This window comes from Desmodus rotundus, chromosome 1 (assembly GCF_022682495.2).
Source record: "Desmodus rotundus isolate HL8 chromosome 1, HLdesRot8A.1, whole genome shotgun sequence".
NCBI lineage: Eukaryota > Metazoa > Chordata > Mammalia > Chiroptera > Phyllostomidae > Desmodus > Desmodus rotundus.
In genome coordinates, this window is record NC_071387.1 from 64,668,636 (window position 1) to 64,691,646 (window position 23,011).

The window sequence follows — 23,011 nt, forward strand, 5'->3', positions numbered from 1 at the left end:
CTTTGCAATGTCTTTTTTGGATTTGGGTTGGGATGCATCTCCTCCTTCTCTATTTTCTGGAAGTTTATATAAAGCATAAATATTTGATGAAATTCACTATGAAAATAATCTGGACCTAGAGCTTTTTGGGAGGAGCTCTTCAATTATGAATTCAATTTTCTTTAGTAAATAGTGTTTCTAATTACTTCTAAGTATTTTGTGTTTTCTCTTTCTTTTTTATTAATCTTGCTAGGATTTATTAATTGTATTATCATTTTCAAATAACCCACCTTTGTTATATTTCTCCATTGAGTTTTTCTTTGTACTGAGTTCTGCTCTCATCTTTATTATGTTTACCTTTTTATGCTAGTCATAATTTACTGTCTAGTTTTTTAAGGTAGCATCTTAAAAAGTTAACATGGAGATTATTAACTTAAAACTTGCATTTCTAATATAAGTATTTTATAGTATATTTTTCTACATGCCGTTTTAGCTGTGTCTTAAAAGTCTTGGTATTTTCCATTTTCATTAAGTTGGAATATTTTCAAGTGTCCTCTATGAATTCTTCTTTAACCCATGGTAGAAGTATGTTATTTAATTCCCAGATATTTGGACATTTTCTAGATATCTTATTTTTGTTGATTTCCAATTTAATTTTGTTGTGATCAAAAAAGTATCAAGACTCATTTTAGGACTCAGCACATGGTCTATTCTGGTATGCATTCCTAGGCAAGCCTCATGTAGTTTCTCTCCGCACATGCACCGTCTAGCTCTTGGCCAAGAATTCTAGAGGAACCCCCTTCCCACCCCACCCCCACCCCAACACACACCACATTTATAGAATTCTGATCACCATCTTTGTGCCTCTCTCTTCTTTCTGGTTTTCTGCCCTGCAAATCCCAGCCAATTCACCTACTCCAAACTCTGATCCATACCTTCTAGTCTCTGCAGGACCCCAATACTCAGCTGGGACTGCAGCTCACTGAACTGTAATAGGAAATTGGGAAATATCTAAACAGAGCCAGGTCAATTCTGGATCTGCTGTCATTGGATAATGCCTGAAAATTGTTGCCTTATATATACTTTCCCATTTTATCCTTTATAGTGGGAGGATTAATTCATTATTCCATCATACCTGGAAGTAGAAGTTCATTCATGTTCACAATAGTTTTTTTGTGTGCCCTTTATATTTGGAAGTCAGTTTTGCTAGATATGAAATCCCAGGCTCATTTTCTGTCCTTGAGTATTTAAATGTTACTCCACTTTCTTCTGGCATAATGTGTTGCTCTTGAAAAGGGTCTCATGATAATTTAATTTCCTTTCCCATATAAGTCACTGGATGTCTTTGCTTTGATGCCAAATGGATTTTTAACTTAAAGTCCAGTAATTTTACAGTATATATCCTGGTTATGTTCATTCTGCAGTTTGATATTCTCCAATATGGGATATATTATTTCAATATACAGCTTCCATATTTTCCCTTAATTTCAGGAACAATTTTTTTTAAGTATAGGTTTAGTATATTTTCTGTTCTCTTGTTCTCATCAGGAACTCATCTACATTTTGGATTTTTCTTGTCTATCATTAATATTTGTCACTTTTTCTCAAATCCTTTTTATTTTTCTTCTTTCTCTGTTTATTTTTAACTTTTCTCCTTTTCAACTTCCATTTATATTAAGGCATTTATCTCTTGCAATCATATATTTGTATTCCTTTTAACTTATTTTCATTTCTGAAACAAATTTTTCTTATATTTATAATTTTTCTGATATAGTTTTATTTCTGAGCTTTTCTCATTCTGATTTATGTTAACCTTTGTGTAGTGTATCACTTTATTAACATGCTTTAGCCTAGTTAAATATATATCCTTCTTTGTCAAACAGGATGTCACAGTTTTAAACTGCTCTGTGGATATGTCTCTCAGGCATATTTGTAAAAAAATTTTTTTTATTGTTGTTCAAGTACAGTTTTCTGTCTTTTCCTCCACTCCCTCCCACCACCCCAGCCCTCCCCGCCTCCCTTCCCCATTTCTACCCCACCTTGTTATTTGTCCATATGTCCTTTATAATTGTTCTTGTAAACCCTTCACCCTTTTCCCCCATTATCCCCTCCCCTCACCCCTCTGATCACTGTCAGACTGTTCTCAATTTCAATGTCTTTGGCTATATTTTGCTTGCTTGTTCATTTTGTTGATTAGGTTCCTGTGAATGGTGAGATCATATGGTATTTGTCCCTCACCACCTGGCTTATTTCACTTAGCATAATGCTCTCCAGCTCCATCCATGCTGTCGCAAAGGGTAGGAGTTCCTTCTTTCTTTCTGCTGTGTAGAATTCCATTGTGTAAATGTACCATAGTTTTTTGATCCATTCATTTAATGATGGGCACTTGGGTTGCTTCTAGCACTTGACTAAGCCAACCTCAAGGAAAAAACTCAAAAACACTCAAACTCATGGAAATTGAATAGCATGCTATTAAACAATGAATGGGTAGAGAAGGAGATCAAGGAGGAAATCAAAAAGTTCCTGGAAACAAAAGAAAATGAACTCATAACAACCAAAAACTTATGGGGCACAGCAAAGGCAGTCCTGAGAGGGAAGTTCATAGCTATACAGGCCTATCTAAAAAAAATAGAAACATTTCAATTAAACACCTTAACCCTACACCTATAAGAACTCAAAAAACAACAAAGACAGCCCAGAGCAAGTAGAAGGAAGGAAATAACCAAGATCAGAGCAGAATTAAACAACACAGAAACTAAAAGCACAATTTTAAGGATCAATAAATCCAGTAGCTGGTTCTTTGAAAAGGCATATTTTGTAGGAGTGTCATTCAGTTCCTTTGTCCTTATTTTTATTTTCAATAACTTTGCATGGATTGACCTTAATATGTTTATGGTATTCATTTTCATGTGAAATTTATTTCCCCAAACTTTTAAAAGAAGCATCAGAGGCCCTGACTGGTGTAGCTCAGTGGATTGAGCATGGGCCTGTGGACCAAAGAGTTGCCAGTTCAATTCCCAGTCAGGGCACATGCCTGGGATGTAGGCCAGGTTCCCAGTAGGGGGTGCATGAGAGGCACCCACACATTGATGTTCACTCTTTCTCCTTCCCTTCCCCTTTCTCTAAAAGTAAATAAATAAAATCTTTTTTAAAAAGGGAGCATCGGGGTAGTTTTTCTAACTTCCAAGATCTCCATCTTCCTCTTCTTCTTCTTTTTTAATGTGCTATTTGAAAATATGGCAAAAGTACAAGTGAAAGACAGGACCAGTAAACTTATTTGGGAGTTATTTACATAGAGTATTGGCTGAAATGCTTGGGATGGATGGATGGATGCAATCTCTAAAAAAACGATTGAAGAGAAGGAATAAAGGTCCAGCCCTGGCTGGCAAGGCTCAGTTGGTTGAGCATCCTGAAAAGCAAAAGGTCACTGGTTCAATTCTGACCAGGGCACATTCCTGGGTTGTAGGTTTGGTCCCCTCATTGGAGCACAAGCAAGAGGCAACCAATGGACGTTTCTTTCTTACAGGATGTTTCTCTCCCTCTCTTTCTCCCCCCCTCCCCCTCTCTCTAAAATAAGTAAATAAATAAATATTTTTAAAAAGACAAAAACAGGAATTGCTGAAAATCTACACTCTTTGGCAGAAAAAGAAGAAAAAAAAAAAGCTTGAGAAAAAAAGAAGGCAGTCCTAAAGTTAAGAAGAAAAATAGGATGGTGCCCTGGAAGTTAAGAGAAGACTGAATAAAAAGAGAAGGCAATAGGATTTAAAAGGACAGAAGACAGGTTAGGAAAATTAGGCATCAGTAAAATCAGTGATCTTGGTGATTAGAGGAGTTAGCAACTGTGATATACTTATTTGACAAGTTTAGGGGAGGAGTTAATGTGAATGGGAGAGTCCAATGAAGTATTTTATTCCAATATAATTAAATCTTATTGTTTGAAAAGTAAAAAGAAAAGGTAAGTGAGAGACAAAGGAAAGAGTGAGGAAATTTAGGGGAAGTTTTTCCTCTGAAGAAAGGAAGAAAAGAAAAATATATAAAGGGTAAAGTTACAATTAAGAAGAACAATAAAAATATTGAAAGATGCTTAATCTAAAAAAAAAATAGTTGGAAACTTGATTTCTGAAACTTCCAGACTCTTCCCCTCCTTTGCTTTTTCTGTACCTTCTCTTTTCTTCATTTTGGTTTTCCTTTTCCTTGTCAATTTTGATTCCACTCCCATTAGTTTCTTTTCAGAAACTAGTCCTAGAAGGTAGTCCTGGTGGCTGAGTGTTAAATGTTGACAGGGGTCAACCAGCTACACCACCCCCTTAAGACTTTTCCATGGGCCCTCTGTACTCACTTACTTTGGATAGGCTAAACCTTTGTCAATTTCAGATTGTATCCTCAAATTGACCTGCCATCTTTTACACTAAATACCTGTTGGATATTTTGGAATTTTTCTCTTCTCTTATATTTCAAATATCCCAATTTTCTCTCTGCTACCTCCACACAAACACTAATACCACACCAGGTGTCTTGTCATCTGCTTGTAGTCACAGATTCATGGGGATTCCTTGTCTCCTGCATTTGTTGTATATGTTTTTTATGTGATTTCTCCCTCCCTCCCTCCCTCTTTCTTTCCCTCCCAGCCTCCTTCTTTCCCCTCTCCCAGCCTCCCTCTCTCTTTCCTCCCTTCCATTTTTCCCATCTAGATTCATTGCCTTTTAAGACCACTATATTTTTCACCATCTTTCTATAACTCATTCACAGTTCTTTGATTTAAAAATGGTTAATGGATTCAAACTAAAATCAAATACAGAGAAATTTATGAAACGTAGACTATGTTTCTTGAAAAGTTTGAAAACCACTTGCCCTAGGTAGGACAATCCCATCAAAATCTGCTGGTTGAGCCCTTTTTTAGGGTTTCTATTCTGGTCCCACATAGGTCCTTGGAAGGAGAATCACTCTGAACTTGGATTTAAGGACAGTGGATGGAGGTCTAAAAGATGGCAGAGAGATGAAGCAAGGTAGATAGGTATTTTTTATATATATATGTATATATATATATATATTCACATATATGAATATATATGTGAATACATATTATATATATAAATTAATATACTACATTCAAGTAAGAAGCCATAGTTGAGATTCCACCTGATCAGAAGAAGGAAGAACTAGCTGGCCCTTAGTTCTCGTGTTGATATAAAAGGCTATATGCCCTAACTGTAGACCTGAGAGTGGGGGTCCTCATCTCACATTGTTGTTTATTCCTATTAAGAAGGTTGTTTCTATGTATAGGTTAGATAGCAGCAGTAGAGAGGTCAGAGGCACATAAACAAAACTTAAAACTTACTGTATTTAAGGAAGGGACAGAAATTTTCATTTAACCTCAAAATATGCGGGAGTGTATTTTTATGTTTCTCTTGCATTGTTCATTCAGTGTTTTTTGGGAAAAGTGTTACTTAATAGATTTCTAAAATGTCTGTTTTTTTAATATACTAAAAAATCTCGTTAAAAGAAAGTTATTCTAAATCCTTATAAATATAATTTTCTAACTTAAATTGGTCTTTTCATACACTCTGATTTCCTAAAGTGTTTGCGTATGTACATTATTTATTTTTAAATTATGTTTTACTAATATATGTTTGTATTGATTTTAGAGAGAGCGACAGAGACAGAGAAAAAGAGAGAGAGAGAGACATAAACATTGATCAGGTACATCTTGCACATGCCCTGATCAGAGATCAAACCCTCAACCTAGGTATGTGCCCTCAGGGAGTCAAGCCACAGTCTTTTTGGTATACAGGGTGACCCGCCAACCAAGCCTCCTGGCCAGGGCATGTATGTACTGTATTTGACACAGTAGTCTTGAAATTCATTTACTTCTGAAAATATTATATATACCAAGTGCCTGAGATAAAGACATGATATATCATGGTCTTTTTCCTATAAATCACATACAAACAGAGAAGGTCATAAATGCTTTAAAAAAGTATTCACAGTGGGAAAGGGATATTGGTTCAGTTAATTAGTGGTCACATCTACATGAAGGAAACAGTTAATAAAAGAGTTATAAGTGAGGAATGTCTTAGATGATGAATAAGATTTTGACCAGCAGGATATGAAAATGGGGACTGAAGAAAGAATAGAGCAGCCTGTCTAGCAAGAGGGGCAGGCTTGAGCAAAAAGGTACAGAAGAGGAAAGCATGGGGCATGCTTGGGCAATACCAAATGGACCAGTTTGGCTAGCATATATGCCAAATATATAGAATTTGTGAGAACTAGCCTAGAAAGTATATTCCTATTATTGAGGGATAAATGGTAGGTAGAGGAATCTGTACTTAATTTTGTAGATAAAGGAATCCTTCAAAAATGTCAAATAATTGACTTACATGATCAGAGCTAGAAGATGACTCTGTGTGAAGGGTGGGTCCAAGAGCAGAGTGCAGGTAAGGAGCTCTCGCTTATGATACCTTCCAACCCAATTATGACAAAGCTGGGTGTTTTCTTTAAATCTGAACTGATACCCTTCACTTGGGTTCTCTTCATCCTATGTATATGTATATATGTCACTTTTATGTCTGTTGTCAGAAAAGTAGACTGTTTAGTGAGAAATTGTTTCTACATATCCCTGGGCCATTTCATAATAAGTAGAGATGCCAAAAAATTTCCAGGATAAAGAGGTCTTTAATGGTATATAACAATTTAGATTGTGAAAAGGTCAGGAAAATACTTTTTTTTCACTGAAAATTAAATACATCTGGACTTTTCATTGTAAATATTTTACATGCTTAGGACTAGGCTAACTGATGATTTGGGGGACAATTTGAGGTAACACATAGGACATTTTAAGCTCATTACATGCTACATATATTTTAAAAATCAGAGTTGGATGCCTTTAACTGTGTTCTCTCCAGAGATGATAATCTTTTCTGAGGATCTTTATGTCAAGAGCATGAATATATTTTAAGAAAGAATCTAAGGAAGAGAGTAGAGCTCAACTTTTTTCCCTTGTCCCTTAGGGCAATAGTATGAATTTCTTAAAAGCAGAATACAAGATCATTCTCAGATTACCATGGAAAGTAGGTATTACAGGGATATATTCTCTGCTTGATCAGTAGTTTTAAAGTGGGAGAATTACATATTTTAGGCTTATCAGCTATAAAAGTTTTATCATTGTAGATTTATGGTAGCATGTAAGTGCCCTCTATAAAAAGAGCAATGTTGTATGTGATCTGGACATTTTTTTGAAATGAAGTTTAGAATCTTCAACCTACATTACATAGAATCATATTTAAGAATTTAAGAGCTGGAAGGGATATTAGATATCTTCTAGGCCAGTGTTGCATGGAAACCAGTCTCATAGGTAGTCTATGCATAAGAATTTCTGAGGGAAATTGCTGCAAACTACACCCTTCATCTTGGAGATGCTTGTGCTTATTAACATATTGAATGCTGGGATTTTCCTAGTGAGGAAGCCAGTTTGATTTTTATAACCTAAAGTTTCTCAAATGTATTTGATTTTATGTGTATATATACATAGATATGTATGAACACATGTGTGTTAGCATGCATTCAATACATACTAACATCCTGTGGAACTTACACTGACTAAAATATGCTTTGGGAAGTAATTGTTCAATGTCTTCATTCTGGGGAAAACTGAGACCTAGGAAGATTATTCACTCTCTGCAGGTCACACAGCCCTTGACAAACCATGTTTCCCAATTCCCATATTACTACTTTTTCTTTCAGTGATCTCATTGGTCCATATATGATGTGCCATTGACAGTGTTATAATTATCCTTTTTCTTTTTCCATAGTTCACATAAACTTCCCTTCCACTGACAAATTTTTTAGTCAAACAGAAGATTGAATTCAGAGATGAGCAACTCCATCTTAATGACAAAGCCTTTGACTTGATTCCACAGTGCTTAGTGCTAAGGAGACTGGAGTCTCTATCACCTCCATTTTGGTTCTTTCCCTGATCTGCCCTCTTCCAAATACCACCTGTACCCTGCATGTGACCATAGTCACAGTATTGGGCTGCCTCTGTAATTGCTGAAATTAATAATTCACACCTTGCATATCCCATTTGTGAATCACCAGTACTCTCTGCGTTTATTCTCCTGTGCCTGACTGTTATTTTGTCACATACATAATGCTTCAAACAAAGGGAGAATGGGAGCACAGTAAAGCAAATTAGACTAGACTCAAAAGGGTGTGTTAGGGTCGACTCAGCAACTATGGCCCTAGGAACTTTTATTTTTGGGAAAGAGGGAAAGGTTGTATGCTAAAATGAATGAGTGAATGAATGACCTATAAAAATAATTAATGGAAGAGAGTAAAAATAGAAAAGTAAACTGAGGCAAAAAATGTATTCTATTTTAGGCTCTAACCCTTATTAAAGATATAAATTTGTTCAAGACACTTAACCTCTCTGACCTTGGTTATCCCACCTGCAAAACATATGAGTTGGCCTAAATGCTCTCTGACTTCCTCTCTAGCTCTAACTTTCTGTGAGTCTATGATCTGAGTGTTAATTAGCCATGACTTGATTCCTATGGATACCCAAGACTTGGCTGTCCTTGTTCAAACTAACAGTATCTTAATGGAATGGTCTGGGAAAAGAAGGAAAAGGAGAAGCTCTGTTCATATTTTCACAGCCTTCCAAGCTATGCATTTCAACATTTCATTTGATATTATAAAATTAAGATCACCTTACTGTTGATGATAGAGCATTTTTAAGACCTTTATCTTAGAAGACATTATCTTCTTAATTTTTGTGGTGTTCTGACCGAGAGAGACAAATATGATGCTTGAAAGAATATTGTTGTCCAGGCAACATCACATAGAAAGCAGAAAGTAAACTGGCCTCCAAGACGGTTCTTTGTAGACCTCACCCATAAGGCCAAGTGTAATAAAGGACATGGATTGTTTCTATGGGGAAGATGTTATAGAAAGATACACCACTATTAGAATGTATACATAGGCATAATTCTATTTAACTTAGTGACATCTTATGCTGCATAGTCATTTTCTTTAAACTGTACTGACAAATTAGTCAAGTAATCCTCCCTGGAGATTAGAACAAAAACACAGGCCCTCTGGACAATGTCAGGGTTCTAAACATTAGGGAAGCTCATCAAACCAGTTGCCTGTGGGTCAGGTTTGGTAGAGCAGTTGGATGCTCATTTCCATAGCCAACTTGTGCACAATTCTGTAACATGGCTCAGGAGGTTCTTGGTTTATTCTCTATCCAGACATTTATCTTGGAACTCCTAGGGTAACTCTCATTGCCTCCTTTTTTCCTCGGGAGCTTCTTGCAGTGCTTGTTCAAAACTATCCAGTCTCTCCATGGGCAAGCCAGCGGTGACAGGGTTGTGCTTGAAGGGAAGTGGAATCACACCACTAATGGCTAGCATCTCACTTGAGCCCCCTTGCTCCACGTGGAGTTCTCCCAGCTACTCAATGAAAGCAGTTAACTAGGAGAGAGAGCGAGTCTCACATGAATAGGCATTTGTTTTCACAGAGAATGCTAGACTGCAATTGCTGGCCCACACTGTTTTGCATCAGCGGATGCTTTAAGAAGGCAGTGAAAACATCTTATAAAGTGAAAACCTATCATTTGTAAAGCTGCAAAGAGAGAGCTTTGTTTGCCCACACAGCATTTCTCAATGGAACCCCTGAGGCCATGAGTTTTTCAGGACAAGTCTCAACTCTGCTTAGTGCACATTCATTGTGCTAAGGAGAAAAGGCCCAAAGAAGCAGGGCTACTATTGTGAATCTTGTAAAGACTGCATGAGTTTAAGATCTCTGTCTGTCTTTGAACTACAGCCAACTTATAATTACCTGTGATCAAAAAGAGTATAGACAAATTAAAATGGAATCCACATAATCTCTTCTTGACTTTGAAAATGCCACCCTCACCTTCACTTGTTCAGTTATTTGCAACAGAGCAGCTTGCAAGTAGCAACAATTGTACATTGGAGTTTTTGGATGAGGTTCTGGTCAACAGGAAAAATGGTCTAAGTTTAGATAATAAGAATGGCCCTGGATATCCAATCCAAGTATAACCAAACAGACCATATATTGCCAGGGCCATTTTTTTAAAAGGAAGAAATTTCACAAAGATCTCTTGATTGACTAGCAAGAATGGGTTGTAGACTACCTAGATTTGGATATGTTTTAATGCAACCTCTCCCAGGCATTTAAGAATAGAATTTTGTATTTGTTCACTATTTTTATGCATTTCTTCTTTTATTTTTTTGAAATATAAAGAATAAAATTATTGAAGATCTGGAAAACAATTCCTAAGAGGTTGGCTTTTCCAGAACACTCTAGCTACACAATGCACTGTGTCTATCATGTTTAAATGTTCATTAGGCACAAATATGAGCAGCATAAACAGGCCACCACTCTTCAGCAATCTGAGGAAAGATAAAATGCCTAAGGAACAACGTGGACAATCTCAAAGGATAAGCTCTTTACTTTAAGTGCCAATTAAAAAAAAAAGTCCATATGGATGAGTGTGATCAGTTGTATATAATGAATTGAACAATTGGCACTAGGAATCAGAGCATTTTGTCAAAGGAATAGAACCACCAGCATTCAAAAACTGCTTTGTCAACTAGGCAATAGAACGCTCAGCAGTGTGTCTCTCTCCACTGTCCATTAAAATGCTGGTAGCAACTTTGAAGTGAAAAAAAAAAAAAAGGAAAAGAAGAAAAGAGATGTAGCCCCCTTTATTTTCTTTATATTTTAAAATCAGGGAGAAAACAAACATCAATTCTGTCACACAGTAACATTTTCATAGTACATCATTTGTACAAGAGAAGGACTAAGAACAGAAATCTGTTATAGAGATCTAAATGGAAGTATAAAAGCTGTATGAGGAGCTCTCCAGTGGTACTCAGGAGGAAACACGTCACAATTGCTGGCATTAAACAAAGTTGTAGAATTCTTGGCCAGGTATTTTAGGAAATCATGAAGACAATTTGGTAATAAAGCAAGTATCTCGTCATCCAGAGGTGTATAGGCCAACATCGCTCCAATTCATACCAATAATCCCAGTAGATGTGGTGCTCCATACAAGGTACACCTGGAACACAGGTGCATCAGGGTGATCTGTGAGAATTTCAGCACACTGTGGCCTCCCAAATTTGTAGAGTAGCTCAGTGCCTAACATTACATTGAAGTATTCCTTTATCCCTGCTACAACTTCATTAACAGCATACTCCTTATTGTCTGTGTTTCCTGGACATTTCTTGTAATTTACATAATCCTCCAGAATGGAATCCACATTTGGCAGGAAGATAAAAGAGCTCTTTTTGCCCTGGCTGGGTGGTTCAGTTGGTTAGAGTGTTGCCTTGTACACCAAAAAGCTGTGAGTTCAATCCCCAGTCAAGGCACATAGCTAGGTTGTGGGTTCAATCACTGGTTGAAGCACATACGGGAGGCAACTCATCAAAGTTTCTCTCTCCCTTTCTTTCTGCCTTTCTCTCTCTAAAATCAATAAACATATCCTCAGGTGAGAAAAAAACAAAAATAAATAAAAGAGTTGTTTCTGCTGGGTGATTAAGACCCAGTCATCAACGAGCTGTGGTTTTAGTTCTTCAAGAATCTTTAACTTCAACTGTGTTCATGAATGTTTCTTCGTTTTCAACAGTAGGAGCTACTCAAGCTCTTATGAGGAGGCTGAGGTGTCCCACTGGTGCTGCCCCTCTCCATTTCCAGGGACTTTCTGTTTGTTCTTTTTTATTTTCACTTCAACATTTTTCTGTTGCAGACCAGATGTCTTCTTTCCTAGGGTGGCCACTCTCATCTTCCCCTCTGCATATTCCTCCTTATTGCTTTTTGAAGTTCTCACTGTTTCTGCAGTGTCCATGTATTTGAGTAGTCTGCTTTCTGGAACCAAGTCATGTCAATTTTTATTCCAACCACTATAATGTATAAAATATTTCACTTGTTTGTCCTTTATGGCAACCTTTAAACACTTTGCTTCCTAAAGAAGAGGCCCATGGAAGCACAGCACTCACCCATTGTCCTGGAATTTAGGCTTCGGGTCCTGCTTAGGCACCATTTATAGGGATTGGCTGCCACCTCCTCCTTCTCCCACCACCTCGACTCCACCCGCCACTTGCCATCTCACCCAGCTCTGTGTCAGATGTGTGGGCAGCCTCTTCTATCCTTGATTAACCTCACATCTAATCTTCTTCTACAACTGCAGTGCCATACCCGTCCTAAGTGATTAGATATTTGTAAGTTACTCTTGTGATGTGGAGATAGAGTGGATCCACACACAGGGCTATGTGGATTCTTTATTCCTCTTCATGATATGCAAGTTGCTGGCTCCCAGTCTAGCAGTTTTACATTGATTGGCTCCATGTACATGTATTTTGCAATTCCCAGGATCTAAATGCAGATTTGAATTATATTAGTATGAGAATTTACCTGTAACTCTCTGAGTGGAAGCATTTCCTTGCATGCATCATGTTGAAACAAAACTTACTAGTGAAAATTCACAGTGGTAGTCACTATTAAATGAGATCAGTATTTTGTAGTGGCACTGAACGTGGCATTAACTTTGGACAAAAAGGTACTGAAGTTCTAGATGGATATGAAAATAATACAATTTTTGTAACCAAACTCTGAGACAGTGTGATTTTTGTAATCAAACTCTGGAACTTGAGAAGAATATAGAATCAAAAAAATAATGAATAGAATAGAAATAATAGTTTGGAGACTCAAAATAATTTTTTTTAGATTTTTAGTGTTATTTAATTACAGTTATGTGCCTTTTCTCCCCATCCCTCCACCCCACCCCAGCCGAACCCCCCTTCCTCCCACACCTCCACCCTCCCTCTTGATTTTGTCCATGTGTCCTTTATAGTAGTTCCTGTAATCCCCTCTCCATATAAAGAACTCACATGACTGCACTCTAGGAAGACAAACAACCCAATTAAAAAATGGGCAAAGGATGTGAACAGAGACTCAAAATAATTTAAGCAAAAATAAATAAATAAATAAAACAAGATAAAACCCGTTTCCTTGAGCTTCAGACCAGACTCCTGAGGTCCAGACTATGCTCATGTGCTGCTTTTCCAGCCCCCCCCCCCGCCAAAACATTAAATTATCGTTGTGAATATGAAGTCCATAGCATGCCTTACAACAATAATGGTAAGGCAATTATATAGCCTGGTACAGATAAGAAAGTTTGCCACCAGGTATCAAGTGCCGAGCAAGGGGTAAGTGTGACTAGCCCAGCTCTTCATAGCCACAGTGCCAAGCTTCTGGTGCGGTTTCCTGCCATCAAACCACTGCTGATTTCTGGTGGACAATAGAATAAATTGATGCCTGAAAGAGGCCTGTCTCTAAAATACATAGGGAGTGGCTTTATAGTTGATGATTTTAGAAAGTTGGTCTTTATTAGACTAGAACAAAGGATTTCCATAGCTAAAGCCTCTTTTGAAGAAAGAATTTGGGGTGTTTACATTCCTCCAAGGCCTCAAAATCTTAACTTTAAGAGAGTGTGCAAAAAGTATTTACGTTCACTCTTGAAGGCACAAGATTTGAGAAGAATGATCTTACAGATTTTTGGAGGCCAGGTCATGGAGAATGGGAAAATAAAAAATATTGGTTTGTGTTTAGTATATAGGAGGTTGTAGAGACCCTGGAGTCTACTCTAGTTTCTTGCATTTATTTAAAAAAAAAATGAATCCTCAATATCAAAGATATTTAGAGCTATTTTTAATTTTATTCTTAAAATCTACTTGAACATCGATAAGTAACACTTAGTCAGTGGGAATGAGCTGTTTAACATTTTCTGTCATGGACTCTGAATGAGAGGGTTCTCTAGATTCTTCTATCATATAGTGATGTGTCTCTTGAAGTGAAACTCTTTCAGTATTAAAACAAAAGTTATGAGAAAGCATTTGCAGTTTAAATTCGCCAGCAGTTACCCGTGAAAGCATTAGTGTGCGCAAGTGCATAAGGGGTTACATTTTGTTTTCCTTGACAGTGGTAGAGAATTATTAAAAGTCTGAAGCCATAATTATTATTTTTAAAAGATTTTATTTATTTATTTTAGAGGGAGAGGAAGGGAAGGGGAGAGAGAGGGAGAGAAACATCAATGTGTGAGAGAAACAGCAGTCAGTTGCCCCTCACGTGCTCCCCAACTGGGGACCGAACCCCCAACCCAGGTGTGTGCCCTGACCAGGAATCAAACCAGCAACCTTTTGCTTTTCGGGAGGACACCCAACCATCTGAGCCACACACAGTCAGGGCTTGAGGCCATAATTAATTGATAGTGCTCAGTCCTGCAATCTTCACAACCCACCATCAATTTCATAAAATGACATAAGAGGGCGTATCATGAAAGGCTCTTCTCAATTGTCTATACACAGTTTAGAAGTTTAGGGCTTGTTGAATACCAAAAAAAATTTTTTTGGACACATTTCTATCCCTCACTTAATTTGCAGTTTATTGGAAGAAATAAATTCCCATTATAATCTTTTCTTTCTTATGTTCTTAGATATTTATTCCTATGTTTTGTACCTGTGTGCTCTCTCTTTCTTTTTTTTAATTGGAAGAGGTCTGTGATTCTGTAGCTGTGCAGTGATGAAGCACAGCTAGGGGTCACTTGGAAACATTCAGTTGTTTCCTCCTACACAGCAGGTCATCCAGGAAACATTCTGACCCTGGGCACATTAGCTCGGGCCACAGTTGACTGCAGTGCTCCCTTGGACCGTATGGTTGGCCAATTTGGGGACATTCAAGAATGTAGATGCCTTAGGTAATGAATCATCCTCCCGCCTTCTTTCATCTAACTTTAGTTTAGGACTCCTACTTCCTCTTTCCTGAGGGTAAATTTAAGGCATGGCCAGGTGGCCTCTTGACCAGGTCTTTAAAATTCAAAGGGTATGAATAAAAGGATGTGCTTGTCTCAGAACTTGGAGTCCTGGGACAAAACAGATCCATGATAATAACAGTAAAACACATATCTGAAGTTTATACTGGACAATCTTTTTGTCCCCCTTCACTAAAAACATGTAGCCAATTCTGAGGCACTGTGAACCCCAGGTCCCACAGAATTCTTAGCGGTCAGCAGCATGATACCACTCTTGCAATTGCACAGTGTCCACGGTCCTCTGATGTGTAAGTGGGAGAGATTTACAGTCACACTTGTTACTGCTGGCCCCTGCCCATAAAACCGAAGAGCAGAGAGAGTGACAGACTGATACCATATTTTCTTTCATTAGCAATTTTACCTTTCACTGCTCTGTGCAAATTAATTTGGTTTATGAAAGGAGGAGAGAATAATCTTGAAGAGAGACTCCTTCTCCAAACACGGGCAAGGGAGGAGGTTAAGCTGCTTCCCACTCCCAGCCAGTCAAGGCAGACAATGAACCCTGGCTTCCAGATGCCTTTTCTTTATTCATTAACACTTTACTTTCCTTTTTCCCTAAAGTCTACTTTCAGTTACTGAGTTTTCCTTGAATTGTGTTCTCCCCTTTGGTGCCTGAGGGCTCTATTTCTTTGAATATTTTCCACAGGCATCTGTTGTTTGTTTCTGACCTGGATCTGAGGACAATTGGCCATAGAGTATCTAATTCTCAGATCTCAGGCATCTCATGGCCAATGAAGACTTATCCATTATCATTCAATCTTCTTTAACTCAGGTTGGCTCCAGGCTGGTCAAAGGATTCTGAAGAAGGAATTGGTGCTGAGAACTGGGGCACCGAAAATGATGAAAGTAGGGAAGGTATTATTAGACTAAGGAGATGTAGAAAACCTCTGAGAATTCAGGACACCAGGGTCTAGGATTAAAATCAGGATCCTCAGTTCAAGGGATAAAGTTTAAAGATAGAAGATTTCCTTGGACCTCCTTTCTTTGCACTGTTTTTCAAACAGCCACAACTTCAGTTGGGACACCCTAAGCCAGAAGCTTTTAGGGGTCCAAAGGTGAGCCAGACGTTCTTTTGCAGGAGAAACACTGATGGGATGGAATTGTGGCAGCGGCCATATTTTTCATGCTGACTACAGAGCTTTAGCTCAGGTCTGCGGAGTCTCTAGGCTAAATGGAAATAGGCTCTTTATGCTTTTTGCAAAGCTACCAGTTTACACAAGTCACTTAGCTAGACCCCAGATCCCAGTTTATCTTTTGAGTTACTTTGCTTTGTTCACTCATAGGTTATCGTTAAGGAGCAAAGTGAGTCTGGACACCTATGAGCAGGACAAGTTAACCCAACATAACCCTTCCATAATATGTACCAATCGTTGACTTGGGGGCATGGTTAAACTTAGTTGTTGTTTTTTTTTTATCAGCTTTGTTTGACAAATTTAAGTGAAGCTAATACCCCTCTCGTCTACCTCTAAACTATAATGTGAAAAAGGTAGCAACAGTAACAATTTCATTCTCTAAAATGATGCCTTTCCATATGTTCATTTTTTCAGAGTGAAGTACAAAAATATGTTCCTTTAAGCTTCCCTGGCTAAAAATAACATCAAGAAAATTGACCTTTCTGCTTTTAAATGAAGAATTTTCTCTTTCCTAGGTCAAGGATGAATTCTCATAACTGTCTATCGATACTATCTTTCCTATCAGTATGTGGCAAGCATTATTTTATAAACCAAGAGTTTATGCTCAAGCTAGACACATTGAATTGTAATTTGTTTTAATATCCAAATCTAAAAATAATTTTGCAGTGGGCAAAACCCCAGATGTGTTTTGTCAGTCTCTTTTTCACTTAATGTCTAAAGCTTTATGTTTTTAAGGAAAATGTTATCCATGTGTTTCTCATTTATTTACACTTAACTCATCAGTATGTTTAGTATGAGTTATTTGATGTACAAGAAGGCCTTTTAACTATTTTATGTGCTTATTGTATGCTCCTATGAAATGGGAAGTTACTTATGCCAAGGAAGCAAACTGTGCAAAGCCTATCACCATCATTGTCAACAAATATTTATCCTTAAGATTTCAAGACAGATTTAAAAACCTGAAGAATAAAATTGAGTTTTTCTAGACAAATCAGCATAGAACTTAACAACTCTTTCCTGATGTCATTGGTGAGCCCACCTCACCTGGTAGCATGAATCCTTTCAATGTGATTATCTCAGTCGGGTTGGGCTGCCACACCGAAACACCTCACACTAGTGGCTTAAACAACTGAAATGTATTCCTCACAATTCTGGAGGCTGGAAAATCCAAACTCAAGGTATGACAGGATTGGGCTCTGATGAGGACATTTCCCGGCTTGCAGACATCTGCCTGTTCACTGTGTCCTCATGTGGTGGAGAGGGAGCCAATGCAAGCTCTCTAGCATCTTGTCTTATAAGGACACTAGTCCTACTGGATCAGAGCCCACCACCTTTATGACCTCATTTAACCTTAACTACCTCCATAAAGGCACTCTCTCCAAATAGAGTCACTTTGGGCAGGGGGGTGTTGGAGCTTCAACATATCAATTGGGAGGGGGGAGGGCAGCACACAAATATTCGACCTGTAACAGTGGTCACTGGTTAGAAAGAAAGAAAGATATCTTTTCAGGCATATAATCAGTGAGTTTCATATCTCGTATTTCACCAAGAAAACTTTCCTCACTTGTATCCTCTTAGCCCTCAGTGTTACAGAGCAACAGAAACCTGATGAAAGTATTTATTTTATCATGTTGATGTGGTAGAGATTTGTCTGTTCATTCAATACACTTATCAAGCACACCCTGCCCTGGGCACTCTGATAAGTCCTCTGAGTGGGGAGACTGGTGATATATACTGCTTCCTTTGTTGCTCAGACTGGTAGGGAAACTGGACAGTGTAGTAGATGTTACTGAGGTCCCACCCAACAACAAGGCATTGTTGCCTTGGCCCACCTGAATTGAGCCACATGCAAGTGCAACCTGGAAATGCAGTGAAGTTCATGTTTCCAAGGGGCCACACTGGATTCATAGAGATGGGGTGCATCAGTTCTCATTCCATCTGGTTTGATGATTCTAAGATAAGTCCCACACAGTCTCCCATAGAGATTCACAGGGGGTTGCCCGTAGCAGCCATCTACCTGCTAACACAGCCCTTATTGTACTTCTTCCCTTGTCTTAATTCCCCTCACCTGTGCTTCCTGAGATCATCCACCAAATAAACCACCTGCAGGCAAGTCCTCATCCCATCGTTGGTTTGGGGGACAAGCCTAAACTAAAACACACAGAAAACCACAAGTGGCAGTATCGTGATATGAGCTGTAACAGAAGTATGCACAGTAGGAAGAGGTAGTAGCAGAACACAGACTAATTTATTTTTTTGGTAGAGACTTGTGGGGAATCTACTATTGTTGACTTGTTGACTTAGCTCAAAGTCAGCAAGTCAACATTCTCCCTACAGTACAAACCTTACAAAGGAAGGGGTACCATCTATTTAGTATTCTATCCTTAGAGTCTAGCACAGGTCTGGCACATAAGAGCTTAACATTTATTTGTTACTCAATGATCCTTCTCTGACAGAGGAAAAATTAAGGGGTTTCAAAGGGTATTGAATCACACTGGGTCTAATGTTCAGTTCAGGGCTTATCCCCCAAACAACTCTAAAATGATAAAGAGTTAGCTTGAAGATAATGGGGATCAGAAAATGGGGTAATGTACACTAAGGCTGAATTCTGAGCCATTGTGGTGCACTTGGGTAAAGTCATTTAGATATGGTTGGGCTGTAGAAGGTGAAGGTTTGCTGAAAAAACAGAGATGAAGGACAATAAATAGGTCAAGCCAGAAGACATGGTAGGCCACGCTAAGGCCCTGGGGGTCTCACTGGAAAGTGATAGTGGCGGAGTTAGGGCATCAGGAAAGAATTTTCATGAGGGCAACATCTGATTAGAAAGAAGTCTTAGAAAGAAAACTCAAAGTTTTCTCCTTTGCAGTGAGGAAGATAGATGGAATCAGGAAATATTGGAGATTCCAGGATGCAGTCCAAGTAAGTCTATGAAAATGAATTAACAGCATTGATGATGAGTTGTGTATGTTGAGGCAGAAAATACAACCAAGGACTGTGTCCCGGCATGGGCAGCTGGTGGTGCCAATTCTTGAGACAGAGCAGGTAAGGAGATATGATTATGAGAGCTGATGGATCTTAAAGTATTCCTGGAGCCTCCAGGGGAGAATATCTGGGTTCTAGAGAAAGAGATCTTGGTTGAAAATGTAGGTCTGGAGAGTCATCAGCACATGGGTGATAATTTGAGGCCATGAGATTTAATGAAAAAAAATTAAACACTTTAACAGTGCTTGCTATATGTCAATCACTGATCTGACTATGTATAAATATTAACTCCAACTATTAAGTATACTTAATATTAAAGACTTAAGTATTAAGTAGCTCTACTTAACTGTTTATAACTACACTTCAAGGTTAAGATACTAAATATTAACTCAGTATCTAATGGAACAACCTTATGAGGTAGATACTGTTATTCCACTTTGTAGATGAGAAAACGTAGGCACAAAGAACCTAAATAACTTTCTCAAAGTCACCCAGCTAGTGAGCAATGGAACTGGGATTGCTCAGTTCAGTGAACTGAGAAAGAAAAGACAAGTGTCATAACTACAGGAAATAAAAGAGCCTGAGATCAATTAAGACCAATAGGGAAAATCAAGAGTGGTAAGAGAAATACGAGGGAAAAGGTGGAATTTTAGGAGCTCTAAAAGGAGAAGGCTTTACTTAGGTCACATGCCACTGAGAGACGAAGTTGCAAGAAGGCTAAGAAATATACATTTTATTTCACACAGAAAAAAGTCAACATTGACAGCAGTTTTAATGAAATGATGCAGGTTGGTCATTCAGCTGAATTACTCTCCCTAGAGGATTCGATTCTGGAGAGTGAGTTTGCCTTGGTAAGTTTGTGCTGCAGATATTGAAGGAGGAAATTAAAAGGGAGCCAAACTTTCTGGAGGCTGGAACTACCTATCCTGATACCAGAATGAGCAAGTCTTATACAGCAATAATGCTAAAAATGAAGGCAGGAGGGAGGAAGAAAAGAACAACCTGAGCAAAAAACACAGAAAAATATGAAAACTGAAGAAGAGTCTCCCATAAAGGATATTCTTAACGTTATCATTTTGAAGACCCCTCTTCTTTTTTTTTTTTTTGCATTTGATGTTGCTCATATGTGAAGAAATAAAAGTGTTACATCAGACCCTGGAGCTCAAAATATCAAGAATACAAAGAAGATTCATGTTAAATCCCTTGCTGATGGATATTGGCAGCCTACAGGAAACATGTGGGAGAAAGTTCTCAAGCTTAGAGTACAAGTGGAATGACTTTTGCACATGTCATTTGTCAAGCACGTCCAAAGACAGTGGTGAAGGCTGAAGGGACTGAGGGAGTTAGAAATCAGTGTAGGCAGGCCTAATGAGGTGGAGACAATTCTTTCCTCAGTCATGTTGGAAGGTAAGTCAGAAGTGTTCGGATGTAAGCTGCTGTGGTCAGCTCTGTCCGTAAGGGACTTTTGCTGATACCTACAGTGAATTCATCAGTTGTCAATGATAATTGAATCAATTTGGGGTGTTTGCCTGGAAGAGACTCCACTTTCATTCTGACTCACCAGATTTTACAAAATGAAGCTTTAAATCGGTCAGCTGAAATTGGTTTATGAATTGCTGGAAATCCCTGGACAGATTTCCATCAATTCAAAACATCACAGACAATCCTGTATTTGCAGTGGGCTTTGAGTTATTCATGAAATCCTATTGAACATCTTTTTTGCATTAATTTAGTGATATTTCTCACTGACGTCAAGGTGATGAAAAATAACACTAAACCTTACTTGGCTGACTGTGGAGAACTTGGAACCCCACCAGGCATGCTGCAGGCAATTTCTGGAAGGCAGGCAGAGGACCGGCATGCCTCAGAAACTACCTCAGAGATGAGTTGTAGAGAAGAACAAGTCTACAGTTATGGGAATAAAACTCAGAAGTATATAACTGCTGCCGGCAGTTTCTGAAAAGCTATAAAAAATATGAAAAACATGCACCAATGGCAGAGGTAAGCAGAAGGAGGTACACTTTCAAAAAGAAAAATCAGCATTTTATGTACTTATCAAACACTTCTATAGGGTTTACTGTTTTCCAGGAATTTTTAAAATGACTTTATTAATATTATTTCATTTAATATTCTCAACAACACTGACGAGGTAGGTTCTGTGGTTCTCCTCATTTTATAGATAATGGTGGTAGGGCACAGAGAGGTTAGGCAGCTTGTTCACAGTCACACAGCGGGTACTGAGCTGAGATTTAAACTTAGGGAGTCTGGCTGCAGAGTCCCTGCTTTTGGCTTTTAGGCATGCTCCCTGTCAAAGCAAAGGAAACAGCTTTTCCTTTCAAGAGTCTAAACCTATTTTCTCTGACAATACTCAGAATGACTTTCACACATGGTAGCTTCTCCTTGATTCTAGTTTTACTACATTGTGCCTTATAAAACTTTTTTTTGGTATTGGTGAGCTAGCCATGTGCGACATCACACCGGTGCTGTTGGAGACGGCAGAGAGGTGACATTGAAAACCTTACTTAGTGGGGGCGGGGCCTGCCTTCTCTGTGCAGTTGCGATCTTGACTCTAGCACATGTTGGAAGATTATAAGTGGGAATAGTTTCCACTGCATAAGCTGTGAACACAGGCATTTATGGACCATTTATGTACTACATAGTTCTACCAGGTTGCCTTCAGAAAATCAGTGACTTCAAGAAATGGTAAAAAGCAGAAATTGAGAGAGGCAAAATTTAAATTGCTGCTGCATAGCGTTTTTCTCTTGACACATACATCTTTTAGAGCAAAGTCACTACATTTACATCAGTTATATTGATTATGTTGAACAAAATTTGTGTTTGTGACATAAAGTCTATCGATTACTAGGTTTTTGTTTCACACAAGTATCTGTCCATCTGATGGACAGATGGCTTAGAAACTAGGCTCTTTATGTGAACTCTTTATTATGAAGTCTCTCTATCAATTAATTCTTTCCATCCAGTGTGGCTCCCCCAGGAGTCATATGGCTCACATGGAGGAGACTTACACTTTTCATGTGGATGTCTTATCTAGTAGCCAAAAAATAGTCTATTTTTATTAAAATACCCTATTTCCAGTCCAGACTTCTCTCCTTAGTCTCTGGTGTCCAACTGCCTATTCAGTTCCACGTGGACTTCTAACTGAGGTTTCAAATTTAAAACATCTAAAATGACCACCCTACTACCTGCAGCCCTCCCCATCTTAACTGAGGAAAACTCCATTCTTCAAGGTGCTGAAGCCTAACACCTTAGGATGCCCAACTGGCATCTTCATTTCTCTTTGTATCACACCCATTAGCCAATGCAGCGAGTGCTGGCTCTACTTCCAGAAAGTCTAAAGCCTATTCAATCCTTATTCTACCTTGCGTACCACCTATTTTGAATCACCATCTTCTCCACTTTAGATTGCTGCAATAGTCTGCTAATGGTCCCTGTGCTTTTCCCCGTCTCTGTACAGCAGCCAGAGTGACCCACTAAGAATACTTTTCTAAAAACCCTGTAGTAAGGGCCCCTTCAGAGGGAAGGTGGAAGTCCTTTGAATGGCCTCTGTTACCCGCTCTCCGACTGCTGTCCCCCTTGCTCCCCCGCCCTGACCACTCTAGCTCATTGCTGGTTCTCGTACATCAGGCACATTCCTGCCTTGGGGCCATGCATTGGCTGTTTTCACCAACTGAAAGTTCTTCTTTCAGCTATCCCTACAAAAACATCCTTCAGCCTCTTTTAAATCTTACCTGAACTGTCACTTTCTTAATGAGACTCACCCTGACCATCCTATTTAAAGTAGGCTCCTTCCCCTCTTCCCACCGTGGCACCTAACAAATGGTAGAATTTACCTATTACATTTATTATTTAGCATCTGTCTCCTCTGACTGGAAAGTAATTCCTCAGGGGCAGGGATCTCTGACTGCTTTGTTCACTGAAACATCCTAAATGTCTAGAACAGAGTCCGACATGGAGTACATACACAATAAATACTTGCTGAGTAAATCAATGAAAGGGTGAGTTG

General features: G+C 38.5%; 1 protein-coding gene and 1 pseudogene across 2 annotated transcripts in view; one reads left to right on the plus strand and one right to left on the minus strand.

The window, feature by feature from the left end:
- The window catches only part of ADAMTSL1 (ADAMTS like 1), an 892,695-nt gene that overhangs the window by 160,169 nt on the left and 709,515 nt on the right, over window positions 1-23,011 (plus strand). The window lies entirely within an intron of this gene.
- LOC112302754 (mortality factor 4-like protein 1 pseudogene) lies at window positions 10,822-11,851 on the minus strand (annotated as a pseudogene).